This window comes from Nomascus leucogenys, chromosome 2, assembly GCF_006542625.1.
Source record: "Nomascus leucogenys isolate Asia chromosome 2, Asia_NLE_v1, whole genome shotgun sequence".
Lineage (NCBI taxonomy): Eukaryota > Metazoa > Chordata > Mammalia > Primates > Hylobatidae > Nomascus > Nomascus leucogenys.
In genome coordinates, this window is record NC_044382.1 from 124,519,811 (window position 1) to 124,539,399 (window position 19,589).

The 19,589-nt window shown below is 39.7% G+C and overlaps 1 protein-coding gene and 1 pseudogene across 3 annotated transcripts in view; one reads left to right on the plus strand and one right to left on the minus strand.

The window, feature by feature from the left end:
* Positions 1–19,589, minus strand: part of SEMA6A (semaphorin 6A) — a 132,621-nt gene that overhangs the window by 105,434 nt on the left and 7,598 nt on the right. The gene's annotated exons all lie outside the window — the stretch shown is intronic.
* LOC105739395 lies at positions 14,686–15,415 on the plus strand (annotated as a pseudogene).

The window sequence follows — 19,589 nt, forward strand, 5'->3', positions numbered from 1 at the left end:
TACATTTACATCTGCAAACAGGGATGTCTGGCAGCCCTGAAACTTAATTTCCCAGTTTGGGGTTGACCAGTCTTGAATTGGCTCCAAAGTTCTGTGGTATCAGTACAGCTGGACACTACAGGCCAGTTATAATGCCTTCGCCTTCCTGGACGGTTTTCTTCTCTTGACTTGAGATTTGATTTATGGACCTTAGTTCTTGCTTCCAGGGAAGGCTATTACACTCTTGATACTGTACATTTAGATGCCATGCCCAAGGTGGCTGAACAGTAGTTCTCCAGACTCATGGTGCATTTCAGTGAATATCACATTTCTCATAACACTGGAGCAGAAAACTTGCTTTGGAGTGGTATATGGAGTGAAGTTCCAAGGTCCTGCTTGGGTTCTGGAGGGTGACTACAGGCTGCGAATACATCTCAGGGTTTCTGGAGTCAGGAATTATAAAACAGGCTTCTTGGTATTTGTGTTGCTTTCAAGGCTTTTCTCAACTTATAGTGTATAAATAGAATGCTGCATACCACGGAAAAGTTATTGTTGTGTTTAAACAATACATTTTTCATTGATATAGCTTCTTCAGCTCAAGAGTTTTAAGATATGTTTCCAAAAATCCCCTTTCCAATGGGAAAATTGAGGCCAAGGAAAAACTGCCCACAGATTAGACCAAGTCAACAGAAGAGATAAGAAAACAACCTTATTCTCTCTGCCTGGATGGCTTCGATTCACCTTAAAACAGTATTGCTTTGCACATTTCTGTTCTGCAAAAGGATTTTATCCAAAGGCATTACAATATCATTTTAAATGCTATGCTTAAATGAATGCTGCCTTGGAAATTAAAAGAATAATAGGACAGACCTGGCCTTCTCTATCTGCAATTTCTACTCCTAGAAAGAAGTATACAATAAGTAAAGCATGATCTTGTAGATAGAGTACTCTAAACCACTGATTTAAAGGTTCTCAGTGCTAGCTGATGGAAAGACCAAATAAGCACTTTTCAGGCTGTCTGATGAATCAATGAAAAATACAAATAAAAATCACTGTAAGCAAACAACAAAATGCACCTGATAAATTATCTCTTAAAAACTAGATGGAAAAAACGTCACATGCTAAATTCCCTTAATATCGCCAGGGACCTACTAAAAGCGTACTTTACAAGTCTTTTTAAGTCTCTACCATTTGAGGGCCTGAATCTAGAAATAAAAATTTCTCTTGGAGTCAGAGAGGTGAGCATTCATAATGGAATAAGTTCCCCCGTTCCATACCCTCCCATAGCGTATGGAGAGCTCGACACTAGAACAGAAGCACTGAAGCCTGGAGAGGAGAGATTAGAAGCAGGAGGATCTTGATCATGCTTATCTCCTGGAGAAGACCAGACTACCATAAAGCCCTCATGGATTTGGAAGGGGAAACAAGAATGGGGAGCTGGTATGGAGGTAGCTCAAGCTGAAACCCCAGGGATCCACGGTTGTCTATCCTCTGACTGCAGGTTAGAGAGGCTAATTTTCTTTTCATCTCCACCAACATTGCCCAGACAAAACAAAATATAAACAGAGGTGGAAACAGGAGACACGAAATAAGAATAATTTTATTTATAATAAGTGGGAAATTACCCTCTTCTCTTCTAACAAAGCATACATATCCAATTACTGTTAACAGAATGTGCCATATCAGTACTTTTCTGGTGACAACAGGAATGCAGTACACTCTTTATACAAAATTCACAAGGGAGTTTCCCCCCACCAAATCATTCATACTATGTACAAATTATAACACTTTTCAGAGCGTTTAGTAGTATACAAACAATAATCAGAATGCACAAACAATACTTATGCACTTTCACAAACACCTCTTTGCCAAAGTGCTACCTGTACGATTGGTCACAGCACACATTCCATTCAATTAGCTGTGACCCAGAAATGCCGGTTGCATTGCCCTTGGGCCTTCTAAATGGTCATCTAAACGATCATGTTTGAGTCAGTCATGGATCCTAACCTTGTACAAGCAGAAAATATGAAACTGCATTGCTTTAGGGTTTGAGTGGAAAGGGACTGATGGTTAAAGAGTTAATTTTTTTAGAGGCACTTTAAATCACAGTCATTGTCTTTTTAAAATATAAATATTATACATATCTATTATTTTAGATCATTCATTTTCAAAATATTTTCCCTTATGACTACGTCTAAGCATCCTTGGTTTTTATTTTAAAAGCAAAATCAACATATCTACTGAAGGTTAGTCACAAATTTCACATTGTCAGCAATATCTAGATTATTTTAAGAAAGGAGAGATTACCAAGAAAATGATGCTTTCTAAGGTTATCTGACACCATTTCTCCACCTTTTGGTTCTGGACATTGAAACCATGTCTGTGAAATAATACTCCAAAAGTGCTAACGTTAACAATATCTAATGATACAGAAATCCCATGGCAGGCTCTGAGGGCTGGAAACTTTGCCTTTAACTGGGTTTACTGAACCAATGAGAAGGCAAAAGAGATGATTTTCCCAGAAATGTTCATCTAATCTTCTTTAAGTACCATTTTTTGAAGGATCTGTCAGCATGTGCCCAGTGGACATCTCTGCACCCTGTAGCCTGGGGACCTTCCACAAGCACCCAAGTGCTCTGCAGTAATAACAGTAATAACAGTGCCTTAGGTTTACCTGGGCTTCAGGCTTTGTAAAAACAGGACATCATTTGATCTGCACTGAAACTCTGAGAGAAAACTTGGCTTTCTAATAATCTTACATATAAGGAACATTATTCTCAGGATGATTAATTAAATCAGAGGCTCCCAATATTGACTGATCACCACAATAACCTGATGGGCATTGATTCATACATGCCCAAACTTCAACCCTGGAGATCAGGTTTGTCTTGGACAACCCAGTCCCTCAAGCAGCCTCATGCCTAAAATTCTCACTCTGAAGGATAGGAATCTAACATTGTCAAAAGAGGTCATGGATCAGCACCATTTTCAAACGTTGGCATCCGTTAGCACATTTAACAACTAACACTGCACAAAAGGATCATTAGGGAATAGTCTCTGTTCTTGGGGGCCTCAAAGATGAGTGGCTTTATGGAATTCATAAAGCATCACTTAGATGAGGTACACGTACAGGTCATGACCAAACAGAACATGGGTGAAATAATCTGAAGGGGAAAAGTAGAGGAAGCAAGTGATATGCAGGGGCTTTGAGAGTAGGAGAGGTGTCAAAATGGATAAGGTAGGCAACAACAGCCAAATATGCCCGTGTTACAATTCAAGTGCAGAATCAATCCCACATGATACATAGTCTTAGCATACACACACACACACACACACACACACACACACACACACTGTCTTTGCAGTTCATCCTCTATCAGCAGAAGATTTACCTTTACAAAGCAGAAGATTTGGGGGGAAATGTAAAAATAGGAAACACTTATCTAGTGCTTATGATGTAATGGGCACTCAAGGGAATGTATACATATGGACTAATTTAATCCTCACAGCAACCTATGAGGCAGATGCTATTACTACTCCATTTTACAAAGGAGGAAACTGAGGCCCAAGGAGGTTAAGGAGCTTGCCTGACGTCACACAGCTAGAGAGTGGTGGATTTGAACCCAGGCACTGGCTTCTCTGCAGGTCATCAGTGACATGCAGTCTCTTCTCCCATACACATAGTTTCATTTTCGGACATCTTTTCGTTCCCACCCACCACTAAGTTTTGACCTGATAACTATCAGGTCAAAATTGTTAAGTTCAGATATAATAGGTATCTCAGAGGTTGTAATCACAACAAGCTTTCTCTTTCAGCTTCCTTTCTGCAGTTAAATGCACATGTGCTACAACAACATCAATAATCCCACTAAAGAATTAGTGTGTCTGGACTGACAATGTAACGTATCAGGAGCCATCAAGTTTCTGACAGCTATTGTAGGACTTTAAAACATATCTGCCAGATGTTTGTCACAAGGATTCTCCTGAGAGCCAGTCACAGGATCTTGTCTGTAGATTCTGACTGCAGTTTTCTACATGAACCTGAAGAAATGGTGCCAAAGGAAAATACAGGCATGCCAGTCACTACCCACCAAATGTCACTGACACCAGTCAAAGAATCACTGATTAACCTGGAGAGCACTGCAAGGTGAGCTATAGGCTTGTTCTTGCTCTTTAAAATGTCCTAGGAGTGTATAAAATAACAGTATTTATGGCCTACGGCTTCCTCTGATGTACACATTTCTTTTAAAAAAGGATTTTGTAATCATTTTTTTCAGTATGTTTTAGTGTGTTAAGTTGAAAATTACAAAGAACAATATTTGGGTAAAGTGATAAAACACAGAACTTTACACAGACTATCTTTTTAGTCAAGAGAAGTTCTATTTTTGCAAGCCAGGGTAAAAAGGCAGGTGCCATAGAGGACTATGGGAATGAAATGAGATGGTGCATATAAAAAAGCTCTGCAAAACTTTACACTAATTACTTGGCCACTCTCTGGGTCAACTAATGATTTGGTAATAAATGAAATACTCCGGGTTCATTAAAGGGATGCTCTTCTCCATCCTTCAGCATAACTACACTAGGCCATGGAGCAATTTAGTTAAGCGGCCTGGGCAGTGTGAAGGTGAGACAGCCACTGTCTTGGAGGGAGCATCAGGCCACATCCTCTGTACCGGCAGGAAGGTTCAAAACCGATCTATTTTGGTGAGGGGACAGCTATGGGAAAGCTTATTTACACTTACAGGAAGTGTTACTAATGGGGCACTTTTACAAATCCAATAGAAAATAATTTCATAAGAGGTACCAAAATGTTGCCAGATGTGACAAAAACGAATACATTTTCATTCCACCATTGCCAAAATATGCTGGAAAATTTTAAAGGGTAAAATCTTTTATGGATTGGGTGTAGGGATAAGTTACTAATGATGGCGATCCTGTCTCCAGGAGAAAAGCATCTCCTGGCACAGACAAGGGCCCAGGAGGAGTTGGCCCTGCTCTAGGGAGCATTTGCTCATTCCCCAGAATCCTTGTGAGTCGCCAAAGGACACTTCACTTAGAAAAAAGCAAACCGCTTAGAAAACTATAGAGGGAAAATGAGTACATACAGCATATATGCACATACAATATATTATTATTAGACAACTACATTATATTACTTTGAATAATACGTTACATAGTTTTGTATCAGATCTATTTTTTGTGACTATGTTTGGAAAGTTTTATTAATATATTCACTTTAAACACAAATACCTTTCAGTACTTGAAAATCCATTAAGTATAATCTTAGCCAAATTTCTTATAAACCACCTCTGAACTCCGGGTTCAGTCCCTCAAAAGGATTAAATCTTAAACACACCATCACAACCACAGCTCTGGTGGCTCACACTTGGTGTCATTAGCGTCTATTTAATATGGCAGCTGATGCCTTGTGGTCCCTTGCAAAAGGGGGAGAGCAGAGCCTTGGAGAAAAGTGAATTATAATTGCCTGCCGCAGGACTGTGTGGCGCTGCCTGTGACAGCAGCAAATGGGGAAAATAGGAAGGCATTAGAGTAGGTCTGTTGTACTGATGAAGTGGAATTCCTAGAACACACTGTGCTATAAAATGAGATTTGGCTCCACAGTGCTAGGAGCAAACAATGGACTCAATAGTACCCGGCCTTGGTTGCTGGGCATATTCTAGCTCCTTTAGTCAGAGCAGCCTTTCATTCAAAGGAGCAGGAGCCACACTAGAGAATGGGAAAGAGGGGGTGGATTCCTGGTCCAGAGAAATCCTGAGAGTGAGATGTTAGGGGGAAAAAAACCAACATCCTTTCAACCAGGATGAATAGTACCATGATAAGATAGCTTCTCACACTCCACACGATATAGCAACCACGTATGTCATTTTTTTAAATAAATAATTATAGAAATGACTGATAAAATGTGTCCAGCCTGGGTTAATACAGATTGTGTTTTGGAAATATCTGTAGTGGAGCATGGATCGTTCTTAAGTCTGTATTCCTGGAGAGGAGTGGGAAAAAGAAGACTTCAACGGGTAATGATGGGAGGAGGGCCACAGACAGCCCTATAGTAGGAAAGGGATTTCTACTGTAATAAACGGTAATAAACAGTTACATCAGTAAAAGTGTTTTAAACCAGGCATTGTAAAACTACATCCTGCCTTAGAAAGAATTATTATTTGCCGGTACATAGATGGGTAACAGATTCCAATAGTATTAATAATAAGCCAGGAGTTAAGTATTGTTCCCAGCTTGCAAAATTCAGAGGAAAAAAAAGAGGAGAGAATGCTTACTGAAAAAGTGTCTCCGGCACTAAAAAGACAGTTGAACTGTTGAAATCAAACTTAATTGTATCCTGTACAAGTAGGAACAAGCCCTATCTAATGATTTATGGGGTATAGTCAAACCAGTTTGCCCCTGAAATATCCACTTTAAAACAGCTTTAGGTTTTTAAAATCCATTTAGCAAAACTATTTGCACAAAACTACATCACAGATAAAATAAAATACACACATTTATTTGGAGGGGTTCATATGAAGATAATATGTAACAATTTGTATAAAGTATTTGTTCGAAAACTCCTGCATAGAAACCAACTTTGTGGAGAAAATTCTGCATTTTAAGACTTGCCTTGGTGAGAGGTGGGTGGTGAAGTCCAAATGATCCTTCCTTGGCCTACCTTCTTAAAAGGTTTCAATTAATTATATACATACAAGCATATATACATATAAAACAAATATTCAATACCTTTTGGGAGCTTCATGTCAAGAAGCCCTGGAACCAAAAATCTCTGGCTATGGAGAAAGCTCAGTTCCCCAACAGGGCCTCTTGCCTAAGCCAGGAAAGGCAGGCTTGGGTGTTGAGATGGCCAACAGCAGATACAGCCCATTCCTGCCTTATTTGTTGAGATTGTCAGGAGGGTGCCAATTAGTGCCTATTTTGATGAAGCCTTTTGTGTTGTGAACATCTGTCCACTAGCATCTGATCAGGGCCCAAGTCCATTTCACAAGAAACAACAAACAGCTGTCAGATGGTTCTGACTTTGGGTGAATACCAAATGAACACAATCCTCTCTGCCACTGGGACGGAGGGGCCCCAGTTCCCATTATCCAGCTCCAGAGACACCCAGTCTCCAAGCTTTTGTTAGCACATTCCCTAACCCCTGACCAACAAGTTCCCTATTTTTGTGAATCAGGCTGTGCCCACCTGAGTAAACTGGAATGGATAAAGCCAAAATTAACTCTTGTTTGCTTGAGAGCTAATGATCGGCCCTTGTTTCTCTTCTTGACTCACCCAACTTCTTTTCTATCTCCTCATTATACCTCAGTGAAGTAGGGGTGAAGGCAGGCTCAGATAGGGGTTTACTTTCCAATCTATCCACTTTGCTGTTTAGCGGTTCAGGTATTTGGTTTTGTGAAAGACAAGTGTTTAAACCCCATGACTCAATTTGAAAATTCAGTTTATTGGTACAAGTAGTTAACACCACATATAACAAAGTTTTATTATATAAAATAAACTTGTTTGTATCTATACACTGGTTTTGAGTCAGACATTAAGTTAACAGAGCCAGGTGAGTGGCTCATGCCTGTAATCCCAGCTACTTGGGAGGCTGAGGCAGGAGGACCACTTGAAGCCAGGAGTTCTGGACTAGCCTGAGCAACATGGCAAGGCCCCCCTCAAAAAAAAAAAAAATTGTAAAAATTATCCAGGCTCGGTGTGCACCTGTAATCCCAGCTACTAAGGAGGATCACTTGAGGCCAGGAGCTCGAGGCTGCAGTAAGCTATGATCATGCCATGCCACTACACTTCAGCTTGGGCAACAGAAGGACACCAGTCCCTAAAAGATAAATACATATTTTTTAAAAATCTAATTAATTAACAGAGATCTTTGGGCCCTCTTTGTTAGTGAAAATCCCTGAGTATGTTTCCAAATACACAATCTACATTACCTACAATCTAAACACTGCATTCAGAAAACTCATCCAGTGAAGAAACACTTGATATTATGACCTCAGAGTTTCTTCCTCTGAGAACGGAAGACAGGAAGGCTATAGCTCAAGGCACCATGGGCCTGATAAACATAGGCTCCTAACTGGGCACTGGACCCAACAAAGGCAAATAAAAACTGTAGCATAACGTAGTCACCTAACTCCTAATGCCTTATTTAATATTTTAGAAATATCCAATAGGATCTAATTTAGTGCTCTGCACATAGTAGGCATGTACTATATTTCCTAAATAAAATGAAATAATGATTATTTACTCAGTTATTTTAAATCATGCTCTGACACACAAAAGAACATAAAGAGCCAGAAACTGGCAGAAAGATTCATCTGGACACTATCATCTCCTCATCATCTTGTCTTTTTAGTTTTACTTGTCAAGAACCCATATCCTGCTGGTGACAAAAACATTGAATTTAGCTAATTATATTAGGAGGGTGTGGTGTCAAATATTAATAGCTAATTTTTATTGAGTGATTATGTACCAGACATCATTCTGGTGCATATTGTTTCATTTAATCATCAGACTCCCTTTATGAGGTAGGTACCATTAGTATTTCCCCTTTACAGATGATGAATACGAGGCACAGAGATGTTAAGTAATGTTCCCAAGATCTCACAGCCAATAGAATAGCAACCTCCAGAGCCCATACTTTCAACTACTCTATCATAACACCCGTCTAGAAGAAAAGCTGACTTCCAAGTGTCATTTTGGTGTTCAGCTTCATTTTGTGTGTGTGTAGTGCTAATATGATTTTAGTTGTTCTTCCTGATCTGAGTTTCAGAACTTTGGAAAACCACTGTTGCCAGTAACCATTTTTACAGAATACACGTCAGTCACTCTGCTGCTGTGAGCTGGATGTACTTGGAGTGTTGCAACGTTACCTTCATAATCCACTGAGAATGCCATCATTATACATGCAAAAAATAGCTACTGTGTCTGAAATTTACGCTCCCCACTTTCTGCAGGCTCTGGAGTATGCTTACTCTTCATCCCAGAAAAAGCAGAGTTGGCACTACTGTCAGAAAAGTACTTAACACCACCATTTAGGTTGCAGGGTGTGCTTCTCTTCTTAATATCTTTAGAGAATAATCTTTAAAGTGCTTGGATCTACTCTTTGAAGGTTTGGAATAGAAAAATGTGTTGAAGTTTGAGAACTCTTCTCTGAGGACTAATTATATCATAAATTTTGAGGCTGTCTGGTCAAACACATCCCACCCAATGGTGGTTGAAATACTTTTCTTTTTGTTTTTTGAGACAGAGTCTCATTCTGTCTCCCAGGCTGCAGTGCAGTGGCACAATCTCCACCTCCTGGGCTCAAGCGATTCTCGTGCCTCAGTCTACCAAGTAGCTGGGATTACAGGCATGAGACACCACTCCTGGTTAATTTTTGTATTTTTAGTAAAGACGGGGTTTTGCCATGTTGCCCAGGCTTGTCTCAAACTCCTGGCCTCAAGCCATTGGCCTGCTTTGGCCTCCCAAAGTGCTTTTCTTAATACTTATAATTTTTATTTAAACTAAAGAAGTTCTTATAGCCTTATTTAGAGAGAGCTTATTTTATCACATGTAGCTTTTTTGCACATATAAAATAGAAAATAAAAGTGAAGTTAATTGGTTAAGGTAGTCCTAAAACCTGTGTTAGACTTCGAATTCCGGATATGGCTTCAATTCACAGTCATTGGTGTGTGTTTTTTCCAGTGTTGTCTTCTATGCCATCAAGAGCACTGGTGATGTGCACATTTTAATTTATTCAAAATCTTTCAAACTATGTATCATAAACTTAACACTCTAGCTGCTGACTAGACGGTAGCATTCTGTGTGTTTTGTCACCTTTCATAGGTTCTAAACAAAAGTGGTTGTGCTGAGATTCAGTAACACTAGAGGGCAGCCTCCAAGAAAAGTTAGAAACAAGCCATAGCACAACTATGCAATAATGTGGCATGTAATAGATAAATAATCTATAATTCGGTTTCTCGGCATTATGATACCAACTCAAATATGGTGTCCCAACATTTTTTAAAAATCAAATCATTCCTTAATGTTTACTTCTAATATGCCTTTAAAATAAGACATCCAAACAAACAGTTTCATAAAGGTTCTCTAGAACCTTTCTAGATATTCGGTTTGTTAAAGTCCCCTGAAAATAGTTGATTTTCCAATCCTATTTTGTTTTCCTTTTGTTACTCAGCTTCTTTTTAAAATACAGAATGAGAATAAAACATTCATGTTATTTAGAAACCTCACAAAGAAAAATGCAACATGAAAGATAAATATAGAATATCCATCTTTTTTAATTTTTACTTTTACTTTAAGTCCTGGGATACATGTGCTGAACGTGCAGGTCTGTTATATAGGTATATATGTGCCATGGTGGTTTGCTGCACCTATCAATCCATCATCTAGGTTTTAAGCCCCGCATGCTTTAGAGAATACCCATCATTTAAGGTTTTTTTTAAAGAGTATAATTATTAGTTATTTTAAACTAGTAGAGTCATCGAAAGATTCTTCTGGACAACTGTATCAACATTTATCTAAAGGTTGAAACCATAAAATGAAATTTGTGATTCCCCAATCATCTATGCAATGAAGACTTACTTATTCCTAAGTAAAATATCACTAAACACACTTCCCTGTCCACTATATAAGCGGTGTTCAATTTTAGCACAATGCAGCAAAAAAGAAAAAAGGCCTAGCTGTCTGATTACCACTGTCTTATTAAATAAACAACACAATTTAAGCGTTATTTGTTTTGTGAATTACATCATCTGCAACATCTCAGTTGCACATGGCAATTTAAGAGATACACACTCATATAAATATGCCCAACACTGAGCTGGGGGGAGAGGGAGAACACATATATACCTAATTTCAGAATTTAAAAACTTTCATAAAGTAAAATTGTTTGGAATGAAATAAACAGGAACTAGGTGGCCCCATATATGCCCCGATTTTTACATGAACAGATCATTTAGCCCTTGGTCCTCCTGCCCATTTGTAACAGTGGTTTTTATAGATGCAATGAATGTGCTTCCGTCTTCCTCATATTAGCCACCTCATATTATGGTATGAACCTCCCTAACGTTGAAGACAGTGGCAGTGGTCCCAACTGCCAGACCAAATGCTACGGTTTAAACATACTCAAAAACTTCAGCACTCTTTGTGAAGAGCTGAGAGTGAGCACAATAGGACTAGTGAAAGATTCTCCCCCGGCCTGAAAGCTTGGGGGGATGAATAACTCCTCCCTCCTCAGGCCCAGTCGGCAAGGCTTGGTGCGTCACCCAGATAGCAGAAGCAGGAAGACAGCTGGCCGGAAGACAGGTACCCCCTGGAGATCGAGAGAGGCCGTCAGGGTACCACGTAGCAGTTACAGTCAGACTGGGACACTTCCTGTTTAGAGGAGACTATAAAACCCCTGCCCAGTCCTCACTTGGGGCTGACGCCATTTTAGGCCTCAGCCCGTCTGCACCCAGGCGCTCATTAAAACAGCGCGTTGCTCCACACCGCCTGGTGTTGGTTGTTGGCGCGCTCTTGGGGTTCGCACCAATACAAGAGCCTTGCAACTAGGTGTTGGAGTTTGGTGTTGTGCTTATTATGTGTCACTTAAATACGGTTTATGACAGCAGTTAATTAAATGTTTTGTCTGTAAATCTGGGTTCCTGTCCTGGCCAGTGCCACAACCATCCACTCAGCTCCCCAGAGGTGATACCTTGGAACCATTTTTTACTCCTTCCCCTCCCCCTTACCCCACACATCCAACTGGCCCCAAATCCTGTTGGCTGTACCATGCCAACATACCCAGAATCTGTTTCCTTTTTCAACTCACAGTCCTAGCAGATTTATACTTCTAAAACACGGATCTGGTGACATCATCCTCTTGCTGAAAAGCTTCAGCCACCTGCAGCACCCTGGGCACAGCCCTCCACAAGCTGCCTCAATGCCTCCTCTGTCTTCAGGGCTTCCCCACATCACCTTGTCCCTGTGCCTCAGTCACCAGGAGGGCCCCTTGCTGTTCGGGGGCCAAGTCCTACATTCCTCACCTCTGGGCCTTGCTCCTGCCTTTCCCTTCACCCCACTGCTCCTCCTCCCCCTTGCCTCCCAAATAGGGAGATCTCACTCCGCAACTGAAATGCTTCCTCCTTCAATGGAGCCCAGCCTGAACTCCTAGCTGGACAGAGCCACTTTTGGCCTTCTTAGCATCTTCTGCATTCTGCATTTGGGACAGAGAATAGTCAGGCCTTACACTAGAAAGACTTTTCACATCTCTACCTTCTTCACTGAAATGTGGGCCGACAGTAGGTACACAACCAGTAAATTCTGAACTAGTTCATCGCTGCCTCTCTGCAGTGTGTAGAACTTTTCCTTGCTAAGAGTAGGTGCTAAATAAATTATCTATTGAATTAAATTGAGCTATTGCTTTCACTAGATCCAGTAGCCTGAACCAGAGTACAATGACCTTTGTCAGAGGGAAGATCCACTTAGGTTGTGCCATGCAGTCTATTTCATTCCTTGCTAAAAACGTGTTTCTGTTTTATAGGTATGAGTTGCAAGCCCCAGGAGGATATTCCTGACAGAGTATCTAATTCAACCTCTGTCCCTCCAGTTCTACCCTGCGCCAGGGTCAAAACTGCCACCCTTATGTAACTATTTATTTTTATCCCGACCATAAAATAGGACTAGAATCCCAAATAAAATCACCTACCATTTGCCATTCGGTATTTCTTAGGGTGATTTTGACTCAAGACCCTAAGAACCTCCAGAGACAGTGAGTGTCCCCTCCTAGCAATGGTATTTCACTGAGAAGTAGGAATTTAGGTCCCGGTTGCACTAAAGCCTCAGATGAAATCCTCAAAAAGCTACTTCTAAACTTGTTCTGTGTCAGGATTCACTTCTGTATAATAGGAATAATGTTAGAACTATGATTGGACAATTTTAATCTTTTTTAATTTTAAATATTGAGTACACAACACAGCGATAAGGAGGAGCACAAAACTCAGATTCATATGGTTTGGGACCTTGTCCAGGCCCTTCCCTTACCAGAGGTGAGCTCTTAGGTAAATTACTTGACCTCTTTAAACCTGTTATCTTTAAATTGGGCCTAATAATACCTATCCTGCCTAACCTAGAGGGTTGTGATAAGATGAAATAAGGCAATGTTTATAAACACATTTTGAAAAATACAAGCACTATATAAATAGTCTTTATTATTAATAATAACACCATTAAATACAGTCAGTAAGCTGACTTCTAATTCTAATGTAGAACTCAGCAAGACTCATTTGGGGAAATGTATCTCCTCACTGGGCAAAACAGCCCTATCTAAACACCTCAAAGCTGGGAGCCAATCTATTCTCTCCCCAACAAGGTGCCACCCAGGAAGGTGTGTTGAGCACTTTAAACATGGCCAAGGAAAAACAATAAAAGATGCAAATACGTTATGATTACTTTTCACAGAACAAGCAAGTTAAGACTAGGTATGCTTGATGACATGCATTGTCCTATTCGTACATTTAAAATTCTTTCATGTTCTACGTCGAATTTGCATTTCAGTAACAATGTGATAATGTCAAGTTATTCACAACATTTCAAAGGCTTGTCTTGCACACCTGGCATGTTGGAAGATCTGCTAGAGAACTAGATGTAGCTGTTTTCTAACAGCAAAGGCAATTACATTGTCCTTTTAATACTTGGGAACGGATGTGTTTGGGCAATATTAACAGGTTTTGTGTTTTGGACACAACAAAATATGAAAACGAAAGCGTCACCCTCGGAGCTATCCCTGGAGAATTAATTAACCAGCATATTCAACATGTTGAACTTCCCCTCATCACAAATGAGAGGAAACACCTTGTAGATAAAAGTTGACTTTTTAATAGAAACCTTTCCTTGTACTCTGAACATCCCTTTATAATTTAAAAAAAAAAAAGTATCCAAAAGATGTGTTACCTTTTCTGTTGGCTACGTATGAAACTACTCTGCTCTTTCTAACTTTTGACATCTCCTCCTTGGACAAAGGTGGGATCATGCAACAGGGAGGACATTTTTTCTATTAAAAATAAAGCTGGCCGGGCGCGGTGGCTCACGCTTGTAATCCCAGCACTTTGGGAGGCCGAGGCGGGCGGATCACGAGGTCAGCAGATCGAGACCACGGTGAAACCCTGTCTCTAATAAAAATACAAAAAAAAAAAATTAGCCGGGCGTGGTGGCGGGCGCCTGTAGTCCCAGCTACTCGGAGAGGCTGAGGCAGGAGAATGGCGGGAACCTGAGAGGCGGAGCTTGCAGTGAGCCGAGATTGTGCCACTGCACTCCAGCCTGGGAGACAGAGCGAGACTCCGTCTCAAAAAAAATAAAATAAAATAAAGCCATACTGCATGCAGTCAGACACATACTCTAAAAATTATTTTAGATAACCGCTACCCTGGAACACAGTACAGCAAATATTACCTATCAATTTAATTTCAGTAATTTCTCATTAAGGTGCCTACAGATCGGTAAGTCTAATTGTAAAAGCTAAGCATTTATAATTTATAAGCATAATTACACTAAACTAGATGGGTTATATGCTATTAGGGTTTTGTATAAGCTACAAAATAATTGTTCACAGAGAAATTTAATTCATAAATTGGCATTAATATATTATATCTAACCTTTATTAGACCCTCTAGTTAAAAGTTGAATGTAAATAGCACATTAACATCCTAATTCAGGTTTTTGATATTTGTTCTAAAACTCATGACACAGGAAAAAGTACTTTTAATCAAAAATAAGGCCCACTCTTTCTGGTGTGGAGTCTGGAGACAACATGCAGAAATGGCACCTCGAAAGGGGAAGGAAAACGAAGAACAGGTCATCAGCCTCTGACCTAAGGTGGCTGAAGGAGAAAACGTATTTGGTGTCTGCCATATCGTTGCATCCTTCAGTGACACTTTTGTCCATGTCACTGATCTTTCTGGCAAAGAAACCCTCTGCCGTGTGACTGGTGGGATGAAGGTGAAGGCAGACCAAGACGAATCTTTGCCATATGCTGCTATGTTGGCTGCCTAGGATGTGGCTCAGAGGTGCAAGGAACTGGGTATTACTGCCTTACACATCAAAACACCAGGCCACAGGAGGAAATAGGACCAAGACCCCTGGACCTGGGGCCCAGTCGGCCCTCAGAGCCCTTGATCCCCTCAGGTACGAAGATGGGGCAGATTGAGGACGTCACCCCCATCCTCTTTGACAGCACCCACAGGAAGGGGGGTCGCCGTGGTCGCCATCTGTGAACAAGACTCCTCAAAATATTTTCTGTTAATATTCCCTTCATGAAAAACAAAGGCCCAGTTCTCTACAGTGTCTACAATATTCCCTAGTTGTTATGTTTAGTACTTTATAAAGGATACACTTGGGCAAAGGAAATGCTGCTAGGTCCAGCACTTCTGTAGTATGCTTTTATTTGAAAGAACTGGGGCACCACTCAAAATCCCATTCAATCTTTGGAAGGAATGGCCTCAAATCCAGCCAGAAGCCAGTAAATATCAGCAATTTTGATAGGTAAATTCCTTTAAAATTAGAAATGGTTCCTCTGACGATTCAAGTACTCCACACCACTTACAAATTTCAGTTGTTCCCCAAGTGATATTTCATTCTTTGTATGACCATTCTGAAATGATGCAGAATCACATTTTTCACTGTAATGAGAATCTAGTGTGGTTTGCATGGCAAGACAAAGGAAGCAAGTTCATGTCACTACTGGCTGAAAATACTCTACCTAAATGCAGCCTCCAAAGCACACAAAAGAAAATCTGTAATCAGAAATCATTAATTAAGGTTAATTAAAGTCCACATTGTATTTGACTGACATCTACACAAAAAGTACTCTTTACTTTTCTTAAGGCTACATGTGCAATGTTGTGTCTAACCCGACACCCAAAAGTAATCACAATCTTGTTATCATTTGAGAGAACAAACTCAATTCAACAAAATTCTGTTTAATGAAAAAAGCTTTGATCTTACTCCCACTGTTCTCCTCCATTCCATGTCTTTTGTTGTTGTTTAAACATCTAGCCTATGCGAATACTGTAAAATGAACAGAACCTATTTTCTTACCCTGCCAAATAATCAGGGGTCCATAATACTGAATTTACAAATGCACATTTTCTTTCCTTCTCAGAGATATCTGAGGGGAGGTGGAGAAGGGCTGGGAGATAATTGAAGCCTCTGGGTGAGCCAGACCACATGATCAAAAACTGCTGTGACACTTAAAGTGTTTCTCCACAAGAAATTCCGGTGCCTAGAAGCCTGGTGAAGCCAGTAGCAATTAAGGCCATGTTATCCTTTTAATTTACTTCACATTATTGGCCTCTAAAATCAATCCTTTAATGTGGTTGGGTAAGGGATGGGTCAACAAAATAGGCACGTGCATTAAAAATGCTTGTTGATCTTACACAAAAATTTTGGCAGGCTGGATCTGGAGAAATTTAAAACGCTGCTTTGAAGCTCACTCTGAAATAAAAACTAGTCATTTTCTAGTAAAAGGAAAAAAAATGACTAATTTTCTAGATTAGTCCCATTTGTAAGGAATTCAAAGTTTCTTCTTCTAAATCAGCCTAGATTTTCACTTATGCTTTGCATGTCTTGAATTCAGCACTGTTTGCTTCCAGTGTGAGATTATTTTATGTTTTAATCTACAAAGGAATTAAATTGCTTGGCTTAGACTGGTAGGAGTCCTTGAAAGTCCACTTGAGAAATGGAAACTGAAACATGAAGTGTATCTCTATCTGTTACACAAGGCCACATTTGCCTAACAGAAGCAAGCGGTGTTCTACATCACACGTGAAGCACATAAATCACCAGAATGTGTGTATGTGTATCACCCTGTTACAGCAATTTACTCCCCAAATCCTTTCTTGACCAAGTCACACAATATATACACCACTGGAGAGCATTTTCTAATCAACTCTAAAGTCACAAACCTAAAAAAAAAATAGCAAAATATTGAAATTATTAAATAAATGAAAAATGTTCATATACTGTTCACGAGTTGACAAAGCAGCAGACCTACAGTCCAAAATGTATGAGCCTTTTGTTGCAAAATACAGTAAAATGGTCTCTAGCTCCTTAGCAATGAGTGTCAAGTGTAAAAAAGGAAAGGTTAAACCTGAAGTAAAGCTCTACATGTTTCCATTGCCAAAATAACACACAACACACAGCAATCATGATATCATTTTATTTATGTAGTAATCTGCAAGGCCAAAACCAAATTATGGAGCAGAAATTTTAAGCAAAGTCATGAATGGCCTCATTTACCCCCACATTTGTGAATAGCCTTAATGAAGAGTTTGCACCCCTTTGCTTTCTTGTTGAAATATGAAAGTGACATCAGCCTCTGTACTGTATTTTTATTTATTTATTTATTTTGCCGGCAAGACTGAGCAAGAGGCAAATACTGGAGTAAATACCAGCTGGATGTGCACATAACAAGGTCCAGGGAGACACTCTCAGAAGTTGCCTCTTTTAATCCAACACTGAATTATACGAGAAGCGGTTTTCAGTTTTTCAGAGCACAACTGCCAAAATAACTGCAAGGCTTGCAAGCCCTAGTATATCTCAAACCTTTCCCAAGACACCCCAACACTATCTGAGGCACTGAAACTATGGCAACCGAATAAGAAAGCAGCCTCCATGATTAATAGATGAAGATCCCAGCGACAGTGTCTAGCTAGGGCCATCATTCATGCTACAAGAAGAATTAGCACAGAATCCATCTCGAAAACCATTAACAAGTATTCTTATAAAAATCAACTCCACTGCCATTCTGCCACATATACTTGAGTTTAGAATGCTACAAACAATTTGGTTTCTATTTATCGCTCACTATGCAGGAATGAGAATGTTCTTAGAAACTCAGATGCTCATGTTTTTAAAATAGTGAAAGGCTTAATAGAATGGTTTTCCACCTAGGTATTTGAGGCCTAAGAACAAATACATTGAAAAACCAAAATATGTGAATGAAGTCAAGTGGCTCTCTGGGTAGAAAGGAGGAGGGACAGTTGTTGAATTGTTTTGAGTGTTTTCTGTGGAATGCAATTTTTCGTAAAGCATTCCATTTTCAGGAAAGGAACGTTTCCACTCAACAGCTCAAGCAGCATTCTCTCAGTTTCCTCATTCAAGGACAGCAGGAGTCTGGGGGAGGGGCGGGGAAGTGCTGAAGTCGCCGCAATATTAATGAAAAGATTGAATACTCTTCTTTAAAAAACGAATCAGGAATAGGAACAGGGAAAGAAGAATGGATCACAGAGAGCTTGTCTGTAAAACTCTAGTAGAACATTAAAACATTATTAATACAATCTTTATTTCTTTCTAGTCTCTAACAATATTTATTTTCCACTGGCATGCTTTCATTGTATTTAATGCCAGATCCTGTTCTGTTCTATAAATGCTTCAAATCAAATCATGGCCAAAGGCTGGTCTTTGAAGCGTAGAGGGGCAGAAGGGTTAAGAAAGGGGTAAACAGCACTAACTTCAGAGCTTCTTCTGCTAAATTTTTTTAATTGGCATGGGTTCTTTGAATTTAATGTTCTACACATGACAATTATAGGTTAGTTGGAAATTCCTAGAAAGCACCTAGGAATATTAAAAGAAAGCTTCAAGTCTAAAGGCTGCGTGAGGAAATATCTATTACTAACAATACTATCAGAGCAAAAGTCACCATACTGGCTGCTAAGAAGGATCTGAAACTTCAGTCCTTGCAGCATGTTAATTACTGATTTATCTCACACTCTTTCCAATCCGTTTCCACTTACAGAGTTTGAGAACATTTTATTTCCTAGTTGAAAATAACTGTAACTCTAAGCCATGGAGGCATTCCTAGAAAACATAATGGTAGCAGGGAATTGTGGTGATAACATCAATTTATTTCCCCTTCTGCTGTGCCTTTTAGAAGTCAGATTTTTCTCATTGATAAGAACTTGTATGACTATCATTTTAATCAAATTTCAGGTTTTGTAGTAGTGTGTCTGTCAGTAGAATAACTGCTATGTCTACTGGGGTCAGCCAATTATTTCCTACCTTTGGTGTGGAAGGCAATAGTTTGCTTCTGCTGGGAGATTCACACTCTCCCAAATTGATTTCAAGCTTGGCCAGGGAAGAATGACCTGGCAGATGCATGCCCAACCCGAAGACCCTCTTGCAGAAGTCCTAGCCACAACCTCCTCAAGGGTTCCAATCAGCAGCTGAGTTTCTCTCCTAAGACAGGTGTGGTCCTTGGGAATTCAACTCATCCCTAAAATTGTCATTATGAGTTGGTTTCAGATTCTAAATGTAGGTGCAGAGTGTACATTTTATTATTAAAATGTTAATAAGTGACAGCTATCATTTTTTAAAAACTATCCCTTGGGCTCCTATTTGATATAAGGCTCTGCTTGTTATTATTATTACTTTTTATATATAGTGTTTTTGTGCTTCCGTATTTTGGGTGTGATATTTCAAATTCCAAAGTTTCCCTGTTTCCTGTTTCCCTGCAAGTGTGTTCACATGCTTCTCAACTTAAAACCCATGACATTATGGCCTGTTTATGGTATGAATGTTTATTTCTAGTCCGAAGGTTGTTTTCTTTTGCATCATCTCTT